This window comes from Grampus griseus, assembly GCF_964374135.1.
Source record: "Grampus griseus genome assembly, chromosome: 14".
NCBI lineage: Eukaryota > Metazoa > Chordata > Mammalia > Artiodactyla > Delphinidae > Grampus > Grampus griseus.
This window is the reverse complement of record NC_139008.1, coordinates 27217101-27230232: the sequence shown is the minus strand read 5'-3', so window position 1 is coordinate 27230232 and position 13132 is coordinate 27217101.

Genomic DNA, 13132 nt, shown 5'->3' with positions numbered 1-13132 from the left:
CAAAGATGGGACATTGTGAGCATCAATAGGAATAATAACTGCAACGGATGGAAATGTGTTATGTGTGTCCAAATCTGTGAGTTCACAATGATACTTAGAAAAACAGAAACGCATAAACTCATTTGTCATCTTTGGAGGATGTTGGGACCAACTTTTTTTTTTCTTTCCTTTTGGCCACACTGCGTGGCTTGCAGGATCTCAGTTCCCAGACCAGGGATTGAACCCGGGCCATGGCAGTGAAAGCCCGGAATCCTAACCACTAGGCCACCAGGGAACTCCCTGGGATGAACTTATTTTGAAAACTGTCAAATACAGGGGAAAGAGTCAAGCATTTATCCTTTCTGGTATGAACCATACTTTACCGTAACCAAATGGCTGATCAGGGGAAGTTTCTTTATAGCCATATTCCAGCTAACAAACAAAGACAGAAGGATAGAATTAGTAAGCCACCCTTTTCAACCTCTAATGGATCTAGACAGTGATCATCAATGGCTACTAACATCATGAAGAGGGACAACCACACATTATGTGCCTTCAAATAGAAATACAAAACAGCCACTAGGAAGTAGTCATACAAACACAAAAAACAAACATGAATCTAAGTGAACTTCTAGATCTAACTACTGATTTACAAGCAACAGAGTGGGCAGAGGAACACGTATAACACCAGCACGGGGACGCAATAAGCAAAATCCAGACCGGAACACTACAGAACAACCAACCCAGTTTCCTCAACAAATAAATTGCAAGAGAAGAAAGAGGAAGGGAGGGAGAACCCGCAGATTAAGAAAGGCGTAAGAGGCGTATCAACCAGTCACACTGTATGAACCTTATATGAATCCTGATTTTAACTGTAAAGAAAACAGTTATGAGACAACCAGAAAATTCTGAACACTGGATATTTGCTGATATTAAAGCATTACCGTTAGTAGGTGTGATGGTGGTAAAAAAAAAATCCTTTTTCTTTTGGAGTCTTAAACGAAAATATTTGCAGAAGAAATGGTTGATGTCTGGAATTTGCTTAGTATCTGAGTATCTGGGATGAGGGAGTAGGGGAAGGGGGTATAGATGGAACAAGGTTGGCTGAGAGTTGGTGATTATTGAAGCTGGGTGATGGATAGCTGGGGTTTATGGTACCATGTACTCTACTCTTGTGTGCACTTGTGTATTGGTTTGACCTGCCCACCACTGCTGGCATCTCTGGGCAAGCCTGGGTAGCAGGTTTGAGATACATCTCAGCGCGTGCATGTGTGCACACCCTCTCCTGTCTCCATGGCAATCAGTGAGGTGAGAAAGCAGCATCTAAAAGGTTCCTGTCCACATGAGGATCCGGCCAGGCTGCTGGTGTTGTGCTCGGCCCACCGTGGCTGCTCCGTTTGGAGAATTCCCAGTCAGATCTTCACAGTCCCACCCCCCGCCACCAGATCTGCCTCCTGGCACCCCTTTGCCGTCACTCGTGCTCTCCCTACGCATCCCCTGAGGAAGTAGAGACCAATTAGTGGAGAGACAGGACCCTGAATCAGATCCAAGTTCAATTTTTGATTTCTCCACTTAATGGCAGGACCTTTAACCTCCCTGAGTCTCAATTTTCTCACCTGTAAAATGGGCATGATGTGACCTCAACGAACTCAACAAATCTTTATTATGGGGGAGACAGTGGCAAAAAGGACCTAGTCTCCACCTTATGGAACTAGACACCCGGAGGTAAAAGGCAATCTTAAGAGTATGTACTGTGATAAAGTACATGTTTAAAAAAATTTTTTTTGAAAACTGGCAGTCACTACTCATGAAAGATCATAACTCTAAATCATACTTTTCATTAACCAGGATATCCACACTTTCCAGCTACTGACTATCTGCTATGCCAGACCTATAGAATATTTTCACTTAACTGAGTGCTCATATTTCCACGAAGTAAGTACTATTATCACTACGATTTTATGGAGGAGGAAACTAGGCATTAAAGGTGAGATAGCTTGCCCACGGCTGCACCGTGGGTGCGTGGCCCTGTCTCCTTTGCTCGGCCGTCTGCATTGATTAAGCTCTGAAATGCAGCAGCAGGGCTGGGAAACCAGAACTACCAGGAGGCCAAAAGCTCTCCAGGTCAAACCCCATTTTGCAAATGAGGAAGCAGTGGCCCCGAGAGGCCAAGTAACTTGTTCCAAGCCGCAGGCTGAATGGGCTGTTTAACCTGTGTCCAGGCTGCTTGGGGAGAAGGTACAGGGAAGCCCCACGTGGTAAGGGAGGCTTATTTCCCCAGTTCATCCTGTCCCAAGGTAGGGTGACCAGTCATCCTGGGGCTTCCCAGGATTGGGAACTTTAGGTGCTTAAATCAGGAAAGTCCTGGGCCAACTGGGATGAGTTGATCACGCTGTCTCACAGCGAGGCATCCAAATGGATGTTTTCTAGGACATGAGGACCAGAACCAAGTCCCCACAGAAGTACTGGGGTTTCATGCCTTATATAATTAACTGATTATTACTATCTAGGCCCCCCCCCGCCCCAGCTAGACTCTCCACCCACAGGGGCAGGGACCAGTAATGTGATATCCACTTCTGTTCTACAGTCCCTGACTCAACGGTGACCCATGAATGACACTCAATAAACAGTGATCGAATGGACCAACCAACACCATCATCACCTCTGACTAGGCCTCCATCTGAAATTGCAGAAACCCTCTATAGCTGCCGTGACCTCCAGTTCCCATTTCAGACAGGCTGGTATCCATGATGTCACATGATAGAAGATGATTCCAGAAAAAGACTGGCCAAGAGGCTCCTGGACGGAGCTGTGGCAGACAAGACTGGGTGTGGTTTTTCTTTAATTATTGTACCTGTTTTGTCTGTTCTTTCTTGGCTCTGTTCACATCCCTATCCCAGCACCAGTGCAGGAAAACAAAACAAAAACAAAACATTATCGCAGAGTTTGAGACAAGATGGCTGGCTGGTTCCCTCTCTGCTTGTACTTAATGCCAAAAATGTTCATGACTTGCCTCGGCCACAAAGGTAATAATAAAATCAGACAGTCTGGTTATTTGGCTACTAATTTCCTTCTTCGTTTTTTTTTTTTTTTTTCCTCCCCGTTTCCTTAAATTAATTCCAGAGTTCCTCCAGATTTCTCGTTGCTAAGCTATAAAATTCCAATTTCTCAGCGCCCATGCTGATTGGCAGGGAGGCTCCGGGCAGTTCCAATCAGAAGCAGGTTGCTGAAAGGAACATCCACATCGTAGCTTGCCCCGGGGTATTGGAATTTTCTCCCTGATGTTATGAACCATCAAAGTCTTTGTCTAACTGTGCAAAACCCATTCTCTTGATCTTGTCTGCCTCTCTCTGGAGTGCAGGCTGTTGGGGGGATGCCAGAGGTCCTGGAATTTCCCACTGGTCCTGGAGGAATAGGGAGTCCCTGGGTCTCCAGGTTGGGGTCAGCCCACGGCCTGTCCATGGTTGACCAAAGATGACAGCATGGTGCCCTGCCATGGGCTGGGACATGCCTCAATCCTCCCCTGACTGACCTCTCCCGTGCCATCTCTTAAGCTTGGTGAAAGGCTGAAGGGGGTTGAGGAAAAGTAGGTGCCGTTGGATGGGGGGTTGTTGCCGAGAGGCTGCATTTGTAAAGGACTTTAAAACATGTAGACGGTAAGGGCATCACGGCGGGCCGTTCTGGTGTTTCACCTCCAGAATCCTGATGCAAGCAGCCACCGTGAACTGAGCTCCTACTTTGCGCCAGAAACTTTATTTTTATTTTTTAAACCTCTTTACTGAGGTATGATTGACATACAAAAAGCTATCTATATTTAATGTATACAACTTGTTGAGTTTGGAGATAAGTATACACCTGTGAGACACAGAGGACAGACTGGTGGTTGCTAAGGGAGAGGGGGTTGGGGGAGGGATGGAGTAGAAGTTTGGGTCAGCAGATGTGAGCTTTTATATATAGAATGGACAGACAACAAGGTCCTGCTGTATAGCACAGGGAACTATATTCAATATCCTGTGATAAACCATAATGGAAAAGAATAGTTAAAAAAGAATGTATACATATGTATAACTGAATCACGTTGCTGTACAGCAGTAATGAACACATTGTCAACTATAGTTCAATTAAAAATAAAAAATAACTATACACGGGTGAAACTACCATCACAATCTATGCCATAGATATATCAATCACTTCTAAAAATTTCCTCCCACCTTCTTTACTATTCTTTTTTCTTGTGATAGGAACATTTAACATAAGATCTACCCTCTTGGTAAAATTTTAAGTGTACAATACAGTGTTGTTAACTATCATTATCGTGCTGTACCTTAGATCTCCAGAACTTAGTCATCTTGCAGACCTGAAGCTTTGTACCCCTTGGCCAATATCTCCCCATTTCCCCCTCCTCCCACCCCCTGGAAATCCCCATTCTATTCTCTGGTTCTCTGAGTTTGACTATTTTAGATTTCTCATATAAGTGGTACCATGGAGTGTTTGTCCTGTGTCTGGCTTATTTCACTTAACCTAATGTCCTCAAGGTCCATCCAAGTGTTCACATAGTTCAGAATTTCCTTCTTTTTAAGGCTGGATATGCCATTGCATGTACCACGTTTTCTTTCTCCATTCATCTGTCAATGGACATTTAAGTTGACTCCATGTCTTGGCTATTGTGCTGGAAACTTTACACACACATCTCCTCCCATCCTGAAACTCCCACCGGACAGACAGAGAACATGATGGACGTCTGCTGGTTTTCCTTGCACAGCTTTATCTTTCCCCGACAGGGGAGCCATGCCACAGGGGAAATCATATGACCCAAGCCTGGCCACAGTGATTGGCTCTGGGATGGGCACATAACCAAGTTGGGCCAATCAGAATTGTTCTTGTGCCTTTTTTTTTTTTTGCCAGAATTATAGGAAAAGAGTTCCCGCTCTTGCCACTGGATTTGCTGAGCTAGTGACCACTGTGAACACACGTGGAAGGTGCCTGAGGGAGATAAGGAGCCCCTGTGACGATGCTTGAGTTCTGCATGCAGCTCTGGGGATCTCAGATCTATTTCTTGGATTTTAGTTAAAGTAAATTATTTGTCTGTTTAAGCCAATTTGCCTTGTGTGTCTGTTGCTTATAACTGACAGAGTGAATAATACTGACACATAGTTTTCTCTTCACGGTGCCTGGCTCTGGGTTGGGCGATTTGCACGTATCCCCACATAGGGTCCTTATAATCACCTGGTGAGGTATTCTGTTTTGCAGACAGGAAAACCAAGGCTCAGAGGAGTGAGGGAGCCTGGTGCAGACAGTACTGCCAGGATGTGCTCAGGGATTCAAACCTGGTCTAACGGATGTCTTGGCGGCTTATCAAATTCAACTGGTCCGAAGCTGAATTTGAGAGCCTCCCCTCGAGTCTGATTTCCCCCGGGGCCCCCCACCTCAGGGATAGCACCTCCTTCAATCTGGTGAGGCTAACCGGAAACCAGGTGTCATCCCCGACCCCTCCCAGCCTCACCCAAGCCTCACTAAGTCCTGCCCATCGACCTGCTCGGCAGCCCTGGAAGCAAGCAGTTTACTCCTTTCCCTGTTCACCTCTCCACCCCTACCCAAGCTGTCCTCATTTCTCAAAACCTCGGCCTTGTAGAGCCGCCTCCCACATGGTTCACCTATATACACTCCTACGTACACGCCTGCCCCCTCCTCCAATATGGCTCCCCTCGGCATCCGGAGGAATGGGCTCAAAATGCCAATCTGGTCATAAAGTGTTGCCGGGAGAGCCTGCGTTTATGGATCTGATAGCACACATTTGCCTCTGGGGACGTTCTGAGAATCACGCAACCCCTTGGTCCAACCTGGCCTTCAGGAACGAAGTCAGCAAGGCCGAGAGCTGGGGAGGACACAGTCCCCTGCGTCCTCAGCCGCTCCGTCATTTATTCCACAAAGCACTTGCAAAGCACCTCCCGGGCACCCTCCCCTGTGCTGGGGCTCCAGAGACAACCAACAGCAGCCTGAGCAGAGCTCACAGGGCGCTCGCTGAGGGCCGGGCCCTGCACTCCCGGCTTCGCATCCACACGCTCTCGCTCTCTTGCTCCTCTGGTAACTCTATGAAGCCGTGACTATTACTATTATTATTATTATTTTTGGCCGCATTGGGTCTTTGTTGCTGCGCGCGGGCTTTCTCTAGTTGCGGCGAGCGGGGGCTACTCTTCGTTGCGGTGTGCCGGCTTCTCACTGTGGTGCCTTCTCTCTTGGTGGAGCACGGGCTCTAGGCGCGCAGGCTTAAGTAGTTGTGGCACGTGGGCTCAGTAGTTGTGGCTCGCGGGCTCTAGAGCGCAGGCTCAGTAGTTGTGGCACACAGGCTTAGTTGCTCCGCGGCATGTGGGATCTTCCCGGACCAGGGCTCGACCCCGTGTCCCCTGCATTGGCAGGCGGATTCTTAACTAGTGGGCCACCAGGGAAGTCCTGCAGTGACTACTATTAATCCCACTTTACAGATGAGAAGAAAAAGGTCCCTGTTTTCATGAAGCTTATATGCTAGTAAGGGAGACCAACGAAATGTTAAACACACACACACACACACACATACACACACACACACACACGCGACATAACTCAGGGAGTGATGAACCAAAGGTAATTCTTAGAGCCTGAGTCCAGAGGCTCCCAGGCACCTCCATCTCAACTCATAGTCTGTAATGTGTTTAGGGCCCAGAGCAAGAACCCATGTACACTATATGTCTACAGGTTTAAAGTCAGATATCAAGCTCAGAAACCATGTAAATAAAATACGTCCTAGCCTCCCTCTTTAAGGAACACACCTTCACCACGACCCGGAAGGCCAGATCTGAACTCAGAACTCTCCCAGACTCCTTGGAGTTCCACAGACCACCCGCTTCTCTCCCCACACTCTCCACTCTGCCTGGAGGGGCCTGTGAACATACCCCAGGCTACAAGTCCAAGTTCTGTCCTAAGCCCCACAAATGCCTGCCCCTGAGCCTCCCGTGGGTTTAGGGGTGCACACACTGGAAGCCAGCCTGCCCTCAGCAGGGCAGAGCTAGGGGAGACACCTGAGCAGCCTTTGGAAGTGGGTCAGTGCTGCTGAGGAAGGGGGTTCCAGAGTTCTGGACACCTAGGACTTGGCCCAGAAGTAGGGAGTCGTGGGGACCACGTGGGCGCATCTCCCTGGCTCCACGGCTCCTTGCCTTGTGGGAAGGGGCCCGGCTGGAGAAGGACCAGTGTGGGCCCCTCCAAGGCATAGGGCCAGACTTGGCCGAGTGTAAAGGCGGTGTTGCTCTGCTCACAGCCTTCTGGTTGCTACTGTGGAAGCCTTGCTATCAGCATCCTGACCCTCCCCGATCCCTACCTGTCTGCCTCTGCCTTACCTCCTGTACTGGGTGGCATGGTGCTGCCCCCAGTTCATGTCCACCCAGAGCCTTAGAATGTGACCTTGTTTGGAAATAGGGCCTTGGCAGATGTCATCAAAATGAGGTCATACTAGATTAGGGTGGGCCCTAATCCCAATGACTGACATCCTTAGAAGAGGAGAAGACACACAGGGGGAAGGCCATGTGAAGATGGAGGCAGAGACTGGAGGGATGCTGCCACAAGCCAGGGACACCAAGGGCTATGGGAAGCCACCAGAAGCTGGAAGAGGCAAGGGAGGATTCTTCCCTAAAGCCCTTGGAGGGGGCACAGCCCTCCTGACACCCTGATTTCAGACTTCTCGCCTCTGTGAGGGGGTAAATTTCTGTTGTCTTATACCAGCAGGTTTGTGGTGATCCATTATGGCAGCCCGAGGAAGTTCACGCACCTCCCTGCCCATCCACCCCCCACCTCTCCCACACCCGGTGTCAGGCTGGTGTAGGAAAAAATGTCACTAGCAGGTCCCTCTCACAATTCACCTGGCCAATCCCAGAGGCAAAATGTTCTTAAAGACCACCTTTTCCAGGAAGATTTTCTGCACCTTTGCCCATGGCAGCCCTGGGGACAGGCTCTGGCTCCAGGGGGATGTGCCAGGTCCCTGAAGCAGGACCTAGAAGGAGGCGGGCTCTGCTCTGGAACAGCCAGCTGGGGAGCCCCTCACCGCCACCCGTCCCAGCCTCACCCACACCGGCCAGCGCCTGGGGGAATGTATGTCAACAAACCCCCCTGGGCTGCAACTACATGTGGTTTGTTGCTCAGCGTTCCAGTGGGAAGCTTGGCTGTGTTTGTCACAAGTGTTAGTGTTTGGTTACATTTAACCAAGGCCGAGGAGGTGGGGATGTGTGTGTGTGAGAGACAGAAAGAGGGAGTGTGCACGAAGCCTGCTGTAGGACTGCCTGACCTTCCCCACTTCCCACATACAGATGACAAACGTCAACTGAGCAAGAGGGCAGGTCTCTCTAGAAATCAGTGTTTGAACTCAACAGCAAAGAGCTGCTGTTTACTCTGAACTTCATGAAATGAGATGACTTCTCACCTCCAGATAAGTCATCAGGGTTGCGTACTGTTTGAATACCAAAAGCCATTTGTCTGTTCATCCACCTATCCATCCACCCCCCCCATATCCATCCATCCTTCCATCCATCCACCCGTCCATCCATCTATCCACCCGTCCATCCATCTATCCACCCACCCATCCATCTATCCACCCACCCGTCCACCCATCCATCCATCCATCCATCATTTGCTAAGTTCCCACTATAAACACTGTAATAACATTAACAGCAATAATAACAGTTTCTATTCAATGGGCACTTTCAATGAGAGAGGTTGTGTGCTAAGCACTTTGTGTGCATCATGTTTCATTCCCACAAATAATTCTATAAGATAGATGCCAATAGACCCAGTTCACAGAGGGGGGAAAGTAAGGCCCAGAGAGGTTAAGTCTCTTACCTAAGGCTTTACAGCCTACTATGGAAGATCAAATATGGCCAGAAATTCCCTGTTGTTCTTCCCACCAAGAGGCAGATTCTACTTCTCCACTCCCCTAAATCCAGGCTAGCCTCATGACTTGCTTTGACTAATAGAATGCGCCAGAAGTAGTGTGGCTCGAGCCCCAAGCTCAGGCCTCAAGAAGCCTGGCAGCTTCTGTCTTTGCTGACCCGAAATCTCCACAAAAGGAAGCAGGTCTCACCCACTGGAAGATGAGAGGTCAACTGAGGCCACCCAGCCAACAGCCAGCGCCAGCTGCCACACATGCGAGGGAGGCCATCTGGACCTTCCAGCTCGGCTGACCCTCCAGCTGAGGGAACCCAGTCAAAACCAGCAGATGAGGCACTAAGCTAATCACAGAATCATGAAAAGTAATAAACTGTTGTTTTTAAGCCATTATGTTTTGGGGGGTGTTTGTCACGTAGCCAAGGCTATCTAAGACATGTTGTAAGAGGCGAAGCCAAGGTTCTAACCTGGTCTCCCATTTCTAGAATCTGGGCCTCTCAGAGGCAGAGACTGTGACCACAGAGCTGAAGAGGATGTAGCCCTTGATTGTGGGGACCTCGGGGAACACACACTCCAACAAAGACCCTGCTGGGTCATCCATGTGAAGGAAGGCGTAGGTTCCTGGGACACTGGCTTACGTGTTCCACTTATACAGCAACCAAGTGCTGCACACCTACCAGGTGACAGGCACTATACTAGGTGCTGGGTATGTGGCAGCAAGCAACAGATCCCTGAGCTCAGGAAGCTCGAAATTTAGGGAAGAAGATAGACAAAAGTAAACCAGTAACCAAGCCATGACAAGTTGTGAAAAATGTTGTGAAAGAAACCAAGAGGCCTTGAGGAGAGAAAATAATGGAATGAATTAACTTTAGATCTGGTGATCAGGAAAGATTTCTCCACGAAGTTGATGTTTAAGCTGAATCCACCAGAATGGCAGAGAGACATGCAAAGAGTTACAGGAAAACTAATCCAAGTTGAAGCAACTGCATGAGCAAAGGTCCTGAGGAAGGATGGAGAACTGGAATTTCTAGTAAGGTGGGAGCAGAGTGGGTGAGGAGGAGAGTGACTGAAGACAAAGAAGGGGACTTTGCCGATGTGAGTAAATTAGGGATCTTGAGGTGGGAGATTATCCTGGATAATCTGGGCCCAGCCTAATCACAGGTCCTTTTAGGAGGGAGGAAAGAGGGTCAGAGTCAGAGAGAGAAGATGTGATGATGGAAGCAGAGGTGACAGGGAAGAGAAGATGCAGCACTGCTGGCTTTGAAGATGGAGGAAGGGGCCGCGAGCCACGGAATGCAGGCGGCCTCCAGAGGCTGGGAAAGGAGGGATGAGGATTCTCCCTGACAGCTTCCAGAAGAAACACGGCCCTGCAGCCCCATGTTAGACTTCAGACTCCAGAACTGTAAGATAATAAAAGCTGTGCCGTTATAAGCCCCCAGCCTGGTGGTAAAAGTTATTAAGAATTGATGACATCAGGGCATTCAACCAAGAGTGGGACCCTTGAGAGCAAGGGGCTGTGAACCAGTGAATACAAAGGATGCCCATCCACATGGCCGGCCCTGAATCCCACGCAGAACTCATTCATCACAACGGTGAGATGGGCCGAGAAGTGAAAGCACGGGGGCCCCTGAGGGCATGTGGCAGTGAAGGGGACCCAGGCAGGGAGTCAGGAGAGCTGTTGAGGGGCTAACACTTGCTTTGAACCAGATTAAGGGAAGGAGGTAAGAGCAGCTCCAGGTTGGGGAAAACAAATGCAAAGGCTAGGAGGCTGGGAAGGGCTCGCTTTCCTGCTTCCTCCCCCAGAGATAGCTGTTCCCTCCTCCTTTCCTCCTCTGAGACTCAGCCTTCCTGTTCTCCGGAAGGCCTTTCCCTGATTTCCTAAGCTGGACTTCGCACCTCCCTTCTCTGATTATAGCATTTGGCCCCCATTCATTTGGATGTTTGTAAATAAACTTTATTTTGGAGACATTTAGGATTGACAGAAGAGTCGCAAAGATAGTACAGAGGGTCCCGCACACGCTTCACCCGGCTTCCCCTAATGCTAACATCTCCCGTGACTTAGCTTTTGTCAAAACTAAGCCCTTAATATCAGTACATTATTATAACTACATACACTCCAGACTTTATTCGGATTTCCCCCGTTTTTCCACGAATGCCCTTTCTTCTGTTCCAGGACCCAATGCAGGACACCACGTCACATTCAGCTCCCCTCCCTGCCCTAAAAATTAACACCTGAGTGTTAGACGTGCCAAGCCTTTCATGTGCTTGACCTCAATGAATTCTCACCATCATCACCTCCCACATTTTGCAGATGAGGAAACTGAGGCCTGGAGATGTTAAGTAAGTAGAAGTCCTTGAAGTATCACCCTGTCCCCCTGCAAAATCTGGGTCCTATTTCACCAACCCCGATCCCCCCCCACCATGTTTACCCAGGCCTGCTCTCTACACTATTCCAGGCCTTCCCAAACTTGAATCACGTTTTTCCTCCGGTACTCTTTCTTTGCTTAATATTTTTCTTGAAATCAACTCATTTTTTTTAAACCAAAAAAAAATTCTTAAAGGACTCAGAACACATCTATCACAGTGGAAAGCCTGGACTATTGGCCATAGGTAGCAGGTAGCTGTGCAAACAGAGATGATGAAGATGAAATGATTTTATAAATTCCAGCAGATGCTGGTGTCCAGGCTCTGGGAGAGTGAAGCCTCAGCACAAGACCCTCTCCCTGAGTGATCCGAGGGATGGAGCACCCTCGCTGCTCCAGCCAAGACCTGGAGCCTGTCTACAGGGGTTACTGGCTGCTAGGGAAACCCAGATGAGTCAACATAAGCACATGGCAGTGAGGAAGGGACCCAGCAGAGGTTAACACTAAACAGTTCCCAGTTATTAAGTACTGACTGCATGCCAGGCACTGTGCACTGTTTCACTGAAGTCCTCTAAAAGTTGGTCCTCTTCACTATCCCCATTTCACAGATGCGGAAACTGAGCTCAGGGAAGTTACATAGCGAGCCCATAGACACACAGAATGAAGCGGGACTTGAATGATTTCACTTGCTGAATCCTGCCATTTCTACTTCTAAGCGTCTCTCTTACCGGTTGCCTTAAAGTCTCTCCCCAAGATAATTAGAACGTGAGGCTGGGTTGTCAATTCCCATTCGTTAAACACCCACCTGCACCAGGCTCGGTGCCGGGCATCTGACAGATACTGTGTCATGTGAGCCTTGGGAAAACCCTGAGCAGAGGTGGTGTGGCTTTCCTCAGTTTACAGATTAGGCAACCAAGACAAAGAGAAGCAGGGTATCTTGCCTAATGTCACAAAGGCAGAAAGTGATGTGACCAGGACTCCACCTCAGACTGGCTTTCGTTGAGAGGCCTTAGTCACACATCTGGGAATGCTTGGGACTTACCAGAACTGAGGACGGTCACAAAAGAGCTTTTGAGAATCTGATGACCCCAGATCAATCACAGGTAGCTTTAGGCAAATCACTGTAGGAACATGTATCCGCCCCCACGCCCCCACCGAAAGGTAAATTAGGGAGTATTTGACTTACGAAAGTCTCAATCCTCTGGGCATTTTCTCCTTTTCCTTTTTTTCTAAGCAAAGAGCCTGCCCTTGCTCATGGCCTCCAGGAGAAGTACAACGGTGCTTCGGGAACACTTTCTGGGTTTTTACATAAAGGCTTTGGCTTGCAAAGGTCGAGGCCAGGGAGCAGCCAGCTACAGGCTGATTTGGGGTTTTTGTGTGTTTTTGTTTTTTAATGTGATAAGAACACTTAACATGAGATCTACCTCTTGACAAATGTTTAAGTGCACAATACATTATTATTAACTACAGGCACTATGTTATATAGCAGATCTCTCCAATTTATTCATCTCGCACAGCTGAAACTTTATACCCACTGGACAGCAACTCCCACTTTCCCTGTCACCCTAGCCCCTGGCAAGCATCCCTCTGCTTCTGTGAGTTTGACTATTTTAGATTCCTCATGTAAGTGGGTCATGCAGTATCTATCTCTCTGTAACTGGCTTATTTCATTCAACATGTCTTCCAGGTTCATCCACGGTGTCACAAATGGCAGGATTTCCTTCTTTTCTAAGGCTGACTAATATTCCATTGTACGTATATTCCACATTTTCTTAATCTAGCCACCTGTCAGTGAACACTTAAGTTGTTTCCATATATTGACTGTTGGGAATAACGCTGCAACAAACATGGGGCGGCAGATAGCTCTTCGAGATCCTCATTTC